General features: G+C 45.1%; 1 pseudogene; it reads left to right on the top strand.

The window, feature by feature from the left end:
- The first annotated feature begins 9,678 nt into the window (after window positions 1–9,678).
- On the top strand, window positions 9,679–10,801 carry LOC136487803 (uncharacterized; annotated as a pseudogene).

Below are 10,801 nucleotides of genomic sequence, written 5' to 3'. Positions count from 1 at the left end.
TACTGTTAGGCTCGGGGACTAAGTGGGCACACTTCACCTTGTGGTGAGTGTGTTTTCTTTAATCTGGAAGACTCTGTGCCTCTTGAAGTTGAAGACGATTATCTCCCTTTCTCGTGGTCGGACTCTAAGTGGGCACACTTGGTTCACAGCGAGAAATTTTTTGATTTTGGACTTGAGCTCCTTACATCCTTGTGGAAGCCTTACTTGGGATACTCTGCTCGGCGACGGTTCACAATTGTTCGGTGACTCATTAGAGTGGTCGGACTATGAGTCTGACTGCTCGGCTTTGTTTACACCTGCTCAAACAAGCTCAAGATGATGTTGCACAGTGGATACAAGGCGCTCAGGGACTAGCTACGGGGGTATGACCCTAGATACCCATGGTGGACTACATGGGCTACGCCACCAGGGTCGATCCAACCCACAAGATGAATCCTTGTGGAGCACGACGCTGCTCGGCGTGCCCCCATAGGACACCAGGAAGATATCCTAAAGATACAACATAATCTGTTAGGATATGTTACGACCCCATGATTCATGTAATCCGTTATTACTTTCTGGTTATCTCCTAGATCGAACCAACTTGTAACTCTACCCCTAGACTATATAAGGCGGGCAGGGACCCCTCAAAACACACGCAATATCATACGATAGCCAATACAAACCAACAGACCACAAGAGTAGGGTATTACGTCGCGCTGACGGCCCGAACCTACCTAACTCTTGTGTCTCTATTGCCTTCTTGTTCTGGATTACGCGCATCTCTGTCGATCAATCTACCTTCATGGGATACCCCCTCGAAGGACTGTCGAGCATCTTTTGTCGATAGGAGGTGTCCCACCAATTGGTATCAAGGTCAAAAATCCTATGTGTGGTATCTCAAGAGCTATACAAATGGTGTCATTCCAGCATATGTAGTGGTGTCCATAAAAAATGCAAGATTCAAGCCTCAACCATCTACCCCAATGCAAGCCTTTGCATCAATAAGAAGCACACCTTTTATGAAAATTGATGACAAAGGGAGAGAGATTGTACAAAGATATGAAAGCCTTAGGAGAGATTGGACAAAGATATCAAAGACATGGGGAAGAAGTAGAAGTTGGACATGGACATGGACAAAGATGGAGCAACATTGAGGAATTGAGAATGATCAAAAGCTTTGGGGGAGATTAGACAAAGATATCACAGACATTAGGAAGAAGTAGAAGTTGGACATAGACATAGACAAAGAGGGAGCAACATTGAGGAATTGAGAAGGATCAAAATTCTTGGACAAGAGAAGCACACAAGTAGGGGGAGCAAGCTCATGAACTTGTTTGTTTGCATTTGATATGTGCATAGTAATGTGCTTGCTTGCATTGCATAAGTTTTTAAATTTTATATGCATGGTTGTGTGGTGTATGCTAGTTATAGAACTTGAATGATGACTTGATAACTAGCATGCATAGGATGGTAGCTAGACTTGTATTTCTACACTTGCTACTAGAACCTTGCTTATAATGTTGATGTCACGGGTTTCTAGTATATTTGTTGTCTAGCTACTCATGGTGCTAAGGGTGGTGTTAAAAGTGCAACTCCGATTGGTATCACGCTTCAAAGGTTAATTCTTTACACTTTAGCATCATTGGTAGTAATTACTCTTCCACAATTCCAATCTATACATATGTGCGAGCTTCAAACCAAACACTCCAGCACATATGTAGGGGGAGCTAATGCTACCAATTTGGGTTTGTGGAACTTGTCCAAAATCATTTACACATGGTAAAATTGCTTGGGCAAGCAACATGAATCCAAAAGAGCTTAATTTCCATATCTTTGTAGAGTTGTCATCAATTACCAAAAAGGGGGAGATTGAAAGGTCCTTGTTTGGTTTTGGTAATTGAGTGACAACCTTAGGTGTACTAATATGTGTTTGAGTGAGATACACAGGTGATTAGTCCACAAGTACATCATGTGTGAGCAACCTATGCCATGGAGGTGAAATGGCTTGGATTTGTTGCAAGGCTTACACATGTGATGATAGAGCTCATTGCATATGAGACATGACATGGAGTCATGTGATCAAGGTGGAGAAGACCAAGACAAGACTTGGCTCGACGAACCGGTTGCAAGTGTGAAGGGCAAGTTAATTGATGAATTGGCGTCGATGGACCGAGGCAACGGTGAAGAGCAAGTGAAGTACAAGATCGATGAACCAATATGGTCACGTGATGATATGAAGTGGATCATATCATTTGTGATTGGTTGGTGCATGTGTTGCATCAACATTGGAGGAGATGGAATGGGATGCGTAAGGCAAAGGTATAATCTTAGGGCATTTCATTTCACCGGTCAAAGGTTGTGTAGAGAAGTGTATGGCCGGGTTTAGGATAGATGGCCATACTATCAAGAGGAGTAAACTTGTATGCATATCGGTCATCTAGTGCCACTCAAGTGATCTAACTCTGCATCATTGCTAGGATCGAGTGGCGTGGCAAGTTGAGTGGCTAACTCCTTTGGAAAAATATTTGTGAAATGCTAACACACATGCACATGGTGGTGTTCACTTGGTGGTGTTAGCTTATTTGTGAAGGAGAAGTCAAAAGGTGAAGAAAGGAGGTGAAGCTGGGCTCGGAGTGCTGCCTTGGGGGCATCGCCCCTACCTGTCCAGTCACAGCCACCACTGTGACGGTGACCGGCTGGCCGAGGCCAAGAGCAGCTATGAAGGGGGTGGCACTGCCCTGCCTTGGCATTGGCACCGCCCCCATGTGTCTGGTGACCAGCTGCAGGCTACCTCACGCGGGCGTGGGTGACTTGGTCACCACCGTGTTCAGCATGCACTGCCATGGGGAGGGCGGTGGGACCACCAAGGGTTGTCCGGTGCCACCACCACTTTTTTCCCAAGGCCGGCTGTTTCGGTGTGGTGCGCAGGGGGTCACCGCCATGGTGACGGTTGTGCACCGCCCTATTTTTCTAGGGGCTGGTGTTTCAGGTGGCTGGCTGGGTGGTCACCACCACCCCTAGGGTGGTGCCACCGCCACCTGTCTGGTGACCAATGGCTAGTTGATATAGCCGTTGGAGTTCGACCGTTGAGCGAGCACTGCCATGTCCGGTGCCCTCGTTGAAACCAGTAGCTTTGCTCCAACGGCTCTATTTGGCTTGGGGCTATAAATAGAGGTGGAGCTCAGGCTTGGACTGGTTGCTGAGCACCCTTAAGCCTTGGTGGCTTGTGTAGGTGTCCTTGGGAGCCCTCTAACTCACATACGCTTGATAGTGAGCATCCGATTGAGTGTGAGTGCGATTGCATTGTGAGGTTGCATTGAGTAGCACTAGGTGATCGGGTTGCAAGCCAGTGGTGCTTGTTACTCTTGGAGGTTGCCACCTCCTAGATGGCTTGGTGGCTTGTGACTGTTGAAGCATGCGAGAAGATTGTGCGGTGCTTCGGAGGAGGATTTATGAGGGAGATTATGCTCACCCCGCGGGGATCGCTAAGAGCAACTCTAGTTGCGCGTGTCATTGAGCTACCATCACTTTTGGGGTAGGTTCTTGCGGTGCCCAACATGCGGGCTTGGCGGATGATGCCAATTAGTCGCTGAACCACCAAGTGAGCGGTCGACACAACGGGGACTAGCGTATTGGCAAGCACGTGAACCTCGCGATAAAATCACCATTTCATTCTTGTCTTCCCGTTGGTTTGCATCCCCTACACACAAGCTTGTATTTACATTTCATATATTATGCTTGTGTAGTTGCTCTTGTAATTAGTTGACTTGTGTAGTTTGCTAGTTACCTTCTTGCTTGTGTAGCATAGAAGTAGCTCCCTTGCATGACTAATTTGGTTTGAGTAATCTTGTTAGTTATATTGCTTAGTTTGTGTAGCTAAGTATTTTGTGCTCTCTAATTTGGCATTCGTTGCCTTGTTATTGAGCATTGCTAGTGAGCTTAGGTGGCTTTGTGATTTTGCTTACTAGATTGTGTTGTTTGAAGTACTAGTGCATAGGTTTGTGTGACCTTGCTTTAGAATTGATTAGGTGAGCTCTAGCTAGCCCAGCACCTTTGTTGCCTAATTAGGATCTTTATAAGGTGCTTGAGAACTTAGATAGAGGGGTGTAGTCTTGGCTAGACCAATAGTTTTAATTCTGCATTTATTTCGATTAGCTGGCACAATTAATTTTTAGAAAGGACTATTCACCCCCTCTCTAGTCCACCATCTCGACCCTACAGTAATTGAGTGACAACTTAAGTGGACTAATATATGTTTATGTTGAGATACACAGGTGATTAGTCTACAGGTACATTAGTGTGAGCAACGCTTGAAGCCATGGTGGAGAGGTGACTTGAAGTTGTTGCAATGCTCATCTAGTGTTGATAGAGGAGCTCATCTCATATGAGCCATGACATGATAAAAAAATCTTGAATGATTTTTTAAGATTAAATAAGATTTTGGGATTTTAATTGGTTTTGCTTCGGTACCACAGGGATAAATCTTTGTGTCTCTATCTTTGTGATTCCCCATTCTACACTTGTGCTTTGCTATTGTTCACTCGTGTGCTCATCGTACATAGGAAGCATCATATGAAATCAATAGGCTTGGGCAAGCAAAAGAAAATTTTAATTATGGTATAGATTGGGCAGCCCAAGCATCTTGGCTACAATTAAAATTTGAAACTAAGATTGATGAAATGATTTACATCATGCAAAGCCAGCATGTATTTTGCAGGACATTCAAGTCTCGGATGTGGAGCTTTTTCAGCGTCAGACCACCAGGGTCATCGATATATAATGCTTCAGAGGAGCACGAGCAGCACCATGATCTATCATTCGTATGCTTCAGAGAGCTGCTTGAAACAGAATGACAATTCAAATCCCTCCACTTTCAATAGTGGCCACGTAGTGAAGGCAAGGAGGTATGAAGACATGCGCTGGATTTTTTATGAGGTGGCAGCACGAGAAGCGAGAGAAATACTGTAGTGAGGATCTCCTATTTAGTTATAAAAGATAGAAGATAGAAGATTAGTCGACGTTGATTGTCCAGAATATATAGAAGCACATGTGAAGCGTTGTTAGGATTATAGTGGGCACTAGTCCCCTAGATAAATTTTTAAAGTGCCTGTGTTAGCTTGTGTGGCTTCATACACGCTGTCGCACACCTGCATGCATGCAACCTGCATTTAGTATATTTAATTAAGTTTTATAAACTAATGATTTAATTAAATTTCAATAAAAATGAAATAAGGGGAATAGAGAGGCAAGAAAATATAGATGGTAGCACACAGAAACATAATGTTTATATAGATAGAATTAAATGATACACACTTGATTGAGTAACACTTATGTTCACACCGAATAATATTAAGTATGATAGGATTATATGACACTTGTGTTGTCATGAACGTCACTAGGTTGTCAACACATGCTGATTATATAAGAACAAAAAGTAGTCCATATAAGATTTAATTAATTCAAGTTTAGGCATGGTTGGCACGAAAATGTCGACACACAGCAAGCCGGAAGGATCTGCTTGATGGAGCAAGGCTGAAGATCCGCTTGGCTTCAACGCAAGGGTAACCGATCCTACGAATTCCTTCTGAAACATGTCAGTCAATTTGACCTACAATTGACAAGGAGAGAAAATTTATCAGTAATTTAAGGTGAAACATGCCGGCCTTTGTCCAGACAGTTCTAAGTGTGCTGCTTCGAGAGCAGTAAGACGAGAAAATCGACTAAATAGCCGATACGTGTAGAAATCGGCTGTTACAGACTGTAAAGTTCGTGGGTAGCGATTGATTTTATGCAAATAGGTACAATACACGTAGATGTAAGTGAGATCATCAGCTAGGTGGATATTATCAGTATAAAGTATTGAGCCAATGAATCTAATGAGAAAGGATATAGCATGCGAACAAATCGACTGTCTAGTAGAAATAATCCTCCAAACGCTCTGAATCTAATCTGTTACCGTCAACAGTGAGGATCGACCGGATCGATGGCAGCTATGATGATAATAACAAACTAAAACCGATAAATCCGTAAAACCATCTATACTTCGACAGGCTTTCCGAAAGACATGCTATATATGAAGGCTCTGGTGAATCGGCTAAAATAGCCGATTTAGGTGAAAAGGTACTACAGCGTGTGAACAATCGACTATTTCACGTGGACAAACCTATGAACTCATCAGACCTAACCTGCTATCTCTAACAGTGGGGTTCGACCAGATCGATGTAGCCGTGATAAAGACAACAAATCAAACTTTTAAAGTAAACAGATCTATTCACGTTTAACAGAATCATATAAACACACTGTAGGCGTTAACGCATAGGCGATCGACTATTTAGCCGATGTAGACATAGCAAACAGTTAAGGTCACGCCTAATCAAGAACAAATCTACTAACTCGCATCCTTCAATCTACAGTGCCATCAGTGGGGATCGACCGGATCGTTACAGCCATAATAGCGAACTATAAACCAGATTTAACTAGCCAACAAACCTCTGCAAGATCATACATGCCTTAACCGTGTACTATGCACGATCAAGATCGAAGTAAAAACAGTCGATGAAACAAAACCCGTCGCTTAGAGTAAGAAACATCGTGTTGTGACAAAGCAAACGACGGACTAAAATGATATGAGGCCGATCTAAATCGATCTCGATCGGGCAGATTGATGTTGCTGCAAACTAATAACAATAAGAACATCAGCAAGATCGGTAACTTAGTGAATCTACTCGAAGGACGCCACCCTTAGGTAGAGCCAATAACTTGACCTTAATCTAATTCGAGCAGTGGAGGTCGACCAGATCGATGCAGCCGTACTTGAACTAGATAAGAGTCGATAACTAGCTTATACTAGAGTTCGCAGTGGAGGTCGAACTTAACTGATGCAGCCGTACAAACAGAAGTATAAGCCATGACGGGACTTACAGACAAGCCAGAGGTCGGCTGGACCGATGCAGCCCTGCTTGTTGAAGAACTCGCCGAAATCTACTCTACTCCTACTCCTAAGGGTTGTCACGGAGCCGAAAAATATAACTTGTATTTGATTGATTGGATGTCCTTGACAATAGCCGGGGTCCAATATTTATACCCGGAGCCTAAACATGAATCCTACTCAAGTACGACTCATTACAATCTTTGGTATAAAAGAAAATATTCCTAACTTAAGATAACTTGGACCCTAATCTTTTCCTTTTTGTAGAGTCCGATATGTATTTCCTGACGCCAAGCGTAGCTCATTATCGTTATCTGCTGACGTCATTCAAAGAGAGCCGATTCCAGTGTCGCATCTGAATCAGCTGATATCGATCATCATGCAATCGATTCCTTGATCGACACAATCTTGGAAGCTTCGAGTTCCCGCGTTCTTCTTTTCAAATTTTGGTGTAAACAGGCACCATAAGATAGAGAATGATTTTAGAAAAAAAACATGAAACTAATTATATATATTTTTGGACTAAAGCAAATTTTGTATGAAAATTATTTAATATTACACCGGATTCTAGAATTTTAATTATATAGTTTATTTCAAAAATATTTGGACATTTTTCGAAAAATATATCTAGTCCTATTTATCTCCTAAATTATCAACATAGTCTGTTTTACGTGCTCTCTTGATAGATGTGGCGCCGTGTCATCAAAAATCGCTATTAAAACCATTATTCATGGTGCAAACGACAGTTTTAAAGTTGAGTGATAGATTTCCTTTTTTTTTAGCACAAGTTGAGTGATAGACGAGGGAGGAAAATCAGATGATCTGGAAAGTTAGTGGGCCAAGAGGACCTTTTCCAATCAAAGGAAAGCCCAGTTTAGTATTGATCTCCAATAGTAAAGAGCCGCAAGGTTATTACGTTAATTTCCTTTGCCGCGGAAAGGGAGTTCAACACGAACACGTACGCCACCACCGACATGGATGGGATATCGTGTATATACACGACACGAACACGTCCGGCTGTCCTGTCCGTCTCTGGTTTCCTCTATTTGTATACTTCCTTCCTATAAAATATCCAAGGATCAACGCGGAGAACATCCGTCAATTTCTATCTACGACGACACGATCGATCTCGGCTCTTCCCGGCCCCAAGAAGCAGAAGACGCTAGAGGATGTCGTCCTGTTTGCCTTTGCTCGTCTTCCAGCATCGCAACCACGTCAATAATGGCGACGACGACCAGATGCTCATGTTCAGCATATCTCAGATGACCCTGCGCACCAACATGGAGCCTGACCTCGTAGCAAACAAGAACATGTGCTGGACCACCCCGCAGGGCTGGATGCTGGTAGTTTCCCCCTCCCCCTCCTCAGCAACCACAGCGTGGCTATGGAACCCTCGTACCAAGGAAAAGATTGCTCTGCCGGACCTCGAGGAGGAGCATGACATCCCACTGGGCTCCAAGTGCTTGCTCACACACAGAGACGCAACCCATCCGGAATGCCTCGTCGTGCTCTTCGAGTACAAGGAACCCAACATGTGGTGCTGCAAGGTCGGCGGCGGCGTCCACGGTGGTGGCTGGTGCTGCTACACGTACGACATCGGTGACTACGAGGTGCCCGGCGGTGAGCCTCCTACTAAAGACCTCATCTCCAGCGTCGCCGCGGTTCAAGGGGAGATCTTCTTCATCAGCTCAGCAGAAGACATGTGCGCCATCAACTTCTCCTCCTCGACTGATCACCAACCCGAGTTCCAATACTTCGATGCCTGCATGGTCGATTTCCCGGAGGGGATGAACTCAGGTTGCTCGTGGCTGGTGGAGCACGACGACGAGCTCTACCTCGCGTGCGTCATCTTTGTTGGCTTTGATGCGGATAACATTGGCGCCATCCATGTGTACAAGATGGACTTCTCGACGGAAGCATGGTGCAGCGTGCGTGACATCGGAGACGCCGTGTTCCTCCTAGAGGGCGGCGGCAACATGGGTGCCTCCTGCCAAGCGAGCCCCCTAGGGCTTAAAGGGAATCAGATTTACTTCATGAAGAATTTCAACGCGGACGATGCGGATTTGTGCGTCTTTGACATAGAATCAGAGCAACAAGAGATTACTCGAGTCCACCATCATGAGCACCTGAATCTATGCCGCAAACCTTTTTGGATCCTTCCACCTATCTAGCTAGACACATACCTCTCGTTTGAACAGCAGTGTTCTTTGATTGCTTAATAAGTAGCAGTGTTTGTTTAATTTCATTGTTCTTGTGCGGTTTATTCAAAAAGAACAATACAAATCAGTCTGTGATGAAATATTGTTATTCGTGCCATACTCACACATGTGGATTACAGTCATTGAGGTAGCTACATTGTAGTTAAATTGAACTTGCTTGATCTCATAAAGTTCAAGCACAGGCCCAAAGGCTGAAACTTTTGTTGTAAAGACTTGATCGGAACTTTTGGGAAGCGGAAACCAACACGGTGTCCTGCACCACACCGTTCCGATTCTGATCCTGTCATCATGCGCGTCCGCTGATCAAACTCTTATGATCGATCTTTTTTTTTTCTTTCTCGAATACACAAAAGCTTTGCGTATCATTGTATTAAGTAGAAGAGTTTAGACAACTCTTATGATCGATCTTAATTATCGTCCTTCGTATAATTCCTCCTGTATATATATAGCTGAGGGCCGGTACCAGGCAATAAGCCTCCAATTCCAATCAGATCAATTGTCGCCCTAGCTGCAACCTAATTGGCGTACCGTCGTTCAGGAAGAAGAACTATGGTGGAACACGCAGACGACGCTAGTGAATTTGGATCGTCGTCCATGTCCTCGTCTTTGCCCGTGCTCGTCTTCCACCATCACCCGAACAACGGCCAAGAGGAGGACAACGAAGACGAGATGCTAATATTCAGCATATTCAAACAAAGCCGGGACACGAACATGAAGCGTGGACTTTTTCTAGCTGTGCAGCAAGCAGCAGCATGTGCTGGGCCACGCCACAAGGCTGGATGCTCCTCGTCGCCCAGGGCCATGATGACACCGACGACGACGACACGGCGGTGTCTTCGGCTTGTCTATGGAACCCTCTCACCGGCGACAAGCTTCCCTTACCAGATATCACAGAGGAGGAGCACAGGTTCCCACAGACCTGCAGGTGCCTGCTCTCCCACAAGGACCCAACACGTCCTGGCTGCGTCGTCGTGCTCTTCCATCCTTCCACGCCTGACTTGTGGTACTGCCAGGTCATCATCGACAACGACGACGACGACAAGACCAGTACTCGTTGGAGCTGGAGGCATTACTCATATGACATCGTTACCGGAGGCATATCGCCCTCCAACGAAGATGGTGATTTCCACGGTTGCTGCGTTCCAAGAGAGGTTCTATTTCATCAACTCAACTAGAGACATGTGCGCCATCGACTTCACAACAAGCAGCAGCAAAGAGCACCCTGCGTTCCACTATTTCGATGCACGCAAGGTTGATTTCCCCAAAGGGATGAACTTCGGGGCGACCTGGCTGCTCGACTGTGACGACCAGCTCTTCCTTGTCGACGTCTCCTGCGTCGGCGTCGATCCTCACAACATTGGCGCCATCCGCGTGTACAAGATAGGACTTCTCGTCGTCGTCGACACCCAGCAAGCCTCCTCCTCGTTGGCGCAGGGTCCGTGACATTGTAGATACCGTGTTTCTCCTGGATGACACGGGGTTGGCAACGTCTTGCCGCCCGGCGAGCCTTCACGGACTGAAAAGGAATTCAGGAAGAATTTCGTGGAAGATGATGCTGATCTTTGCGTTTTTGACTTGGAATCGGAGTGCCAAGAGATTACCCGTGTTCACAATATATCATGACGGCTTGCTTCTCCTCCGCAAACCGTTCTGGATTGTGCCACCAAACTAG

The sequence above is a fragment of the Miscanthus floridulus genome, chromosome 10, assembly GCF_019320115.1.
Source record: "Miscanthus floridulus cultivar M001 chromosome 10, ASM1932011v1, whole genome shotgun sequence".
Taxonomy (NCBI): domain Eukaryota; kingdom Viridiplantae; phylum Streptophyta; class Magnoliopsida; order Poales; family Poaceae; genus Miscanthus; species Miscanthus floridulus.
This window is presented reverse-complemented; position numbering and strand designations above follow the sequence as displayed.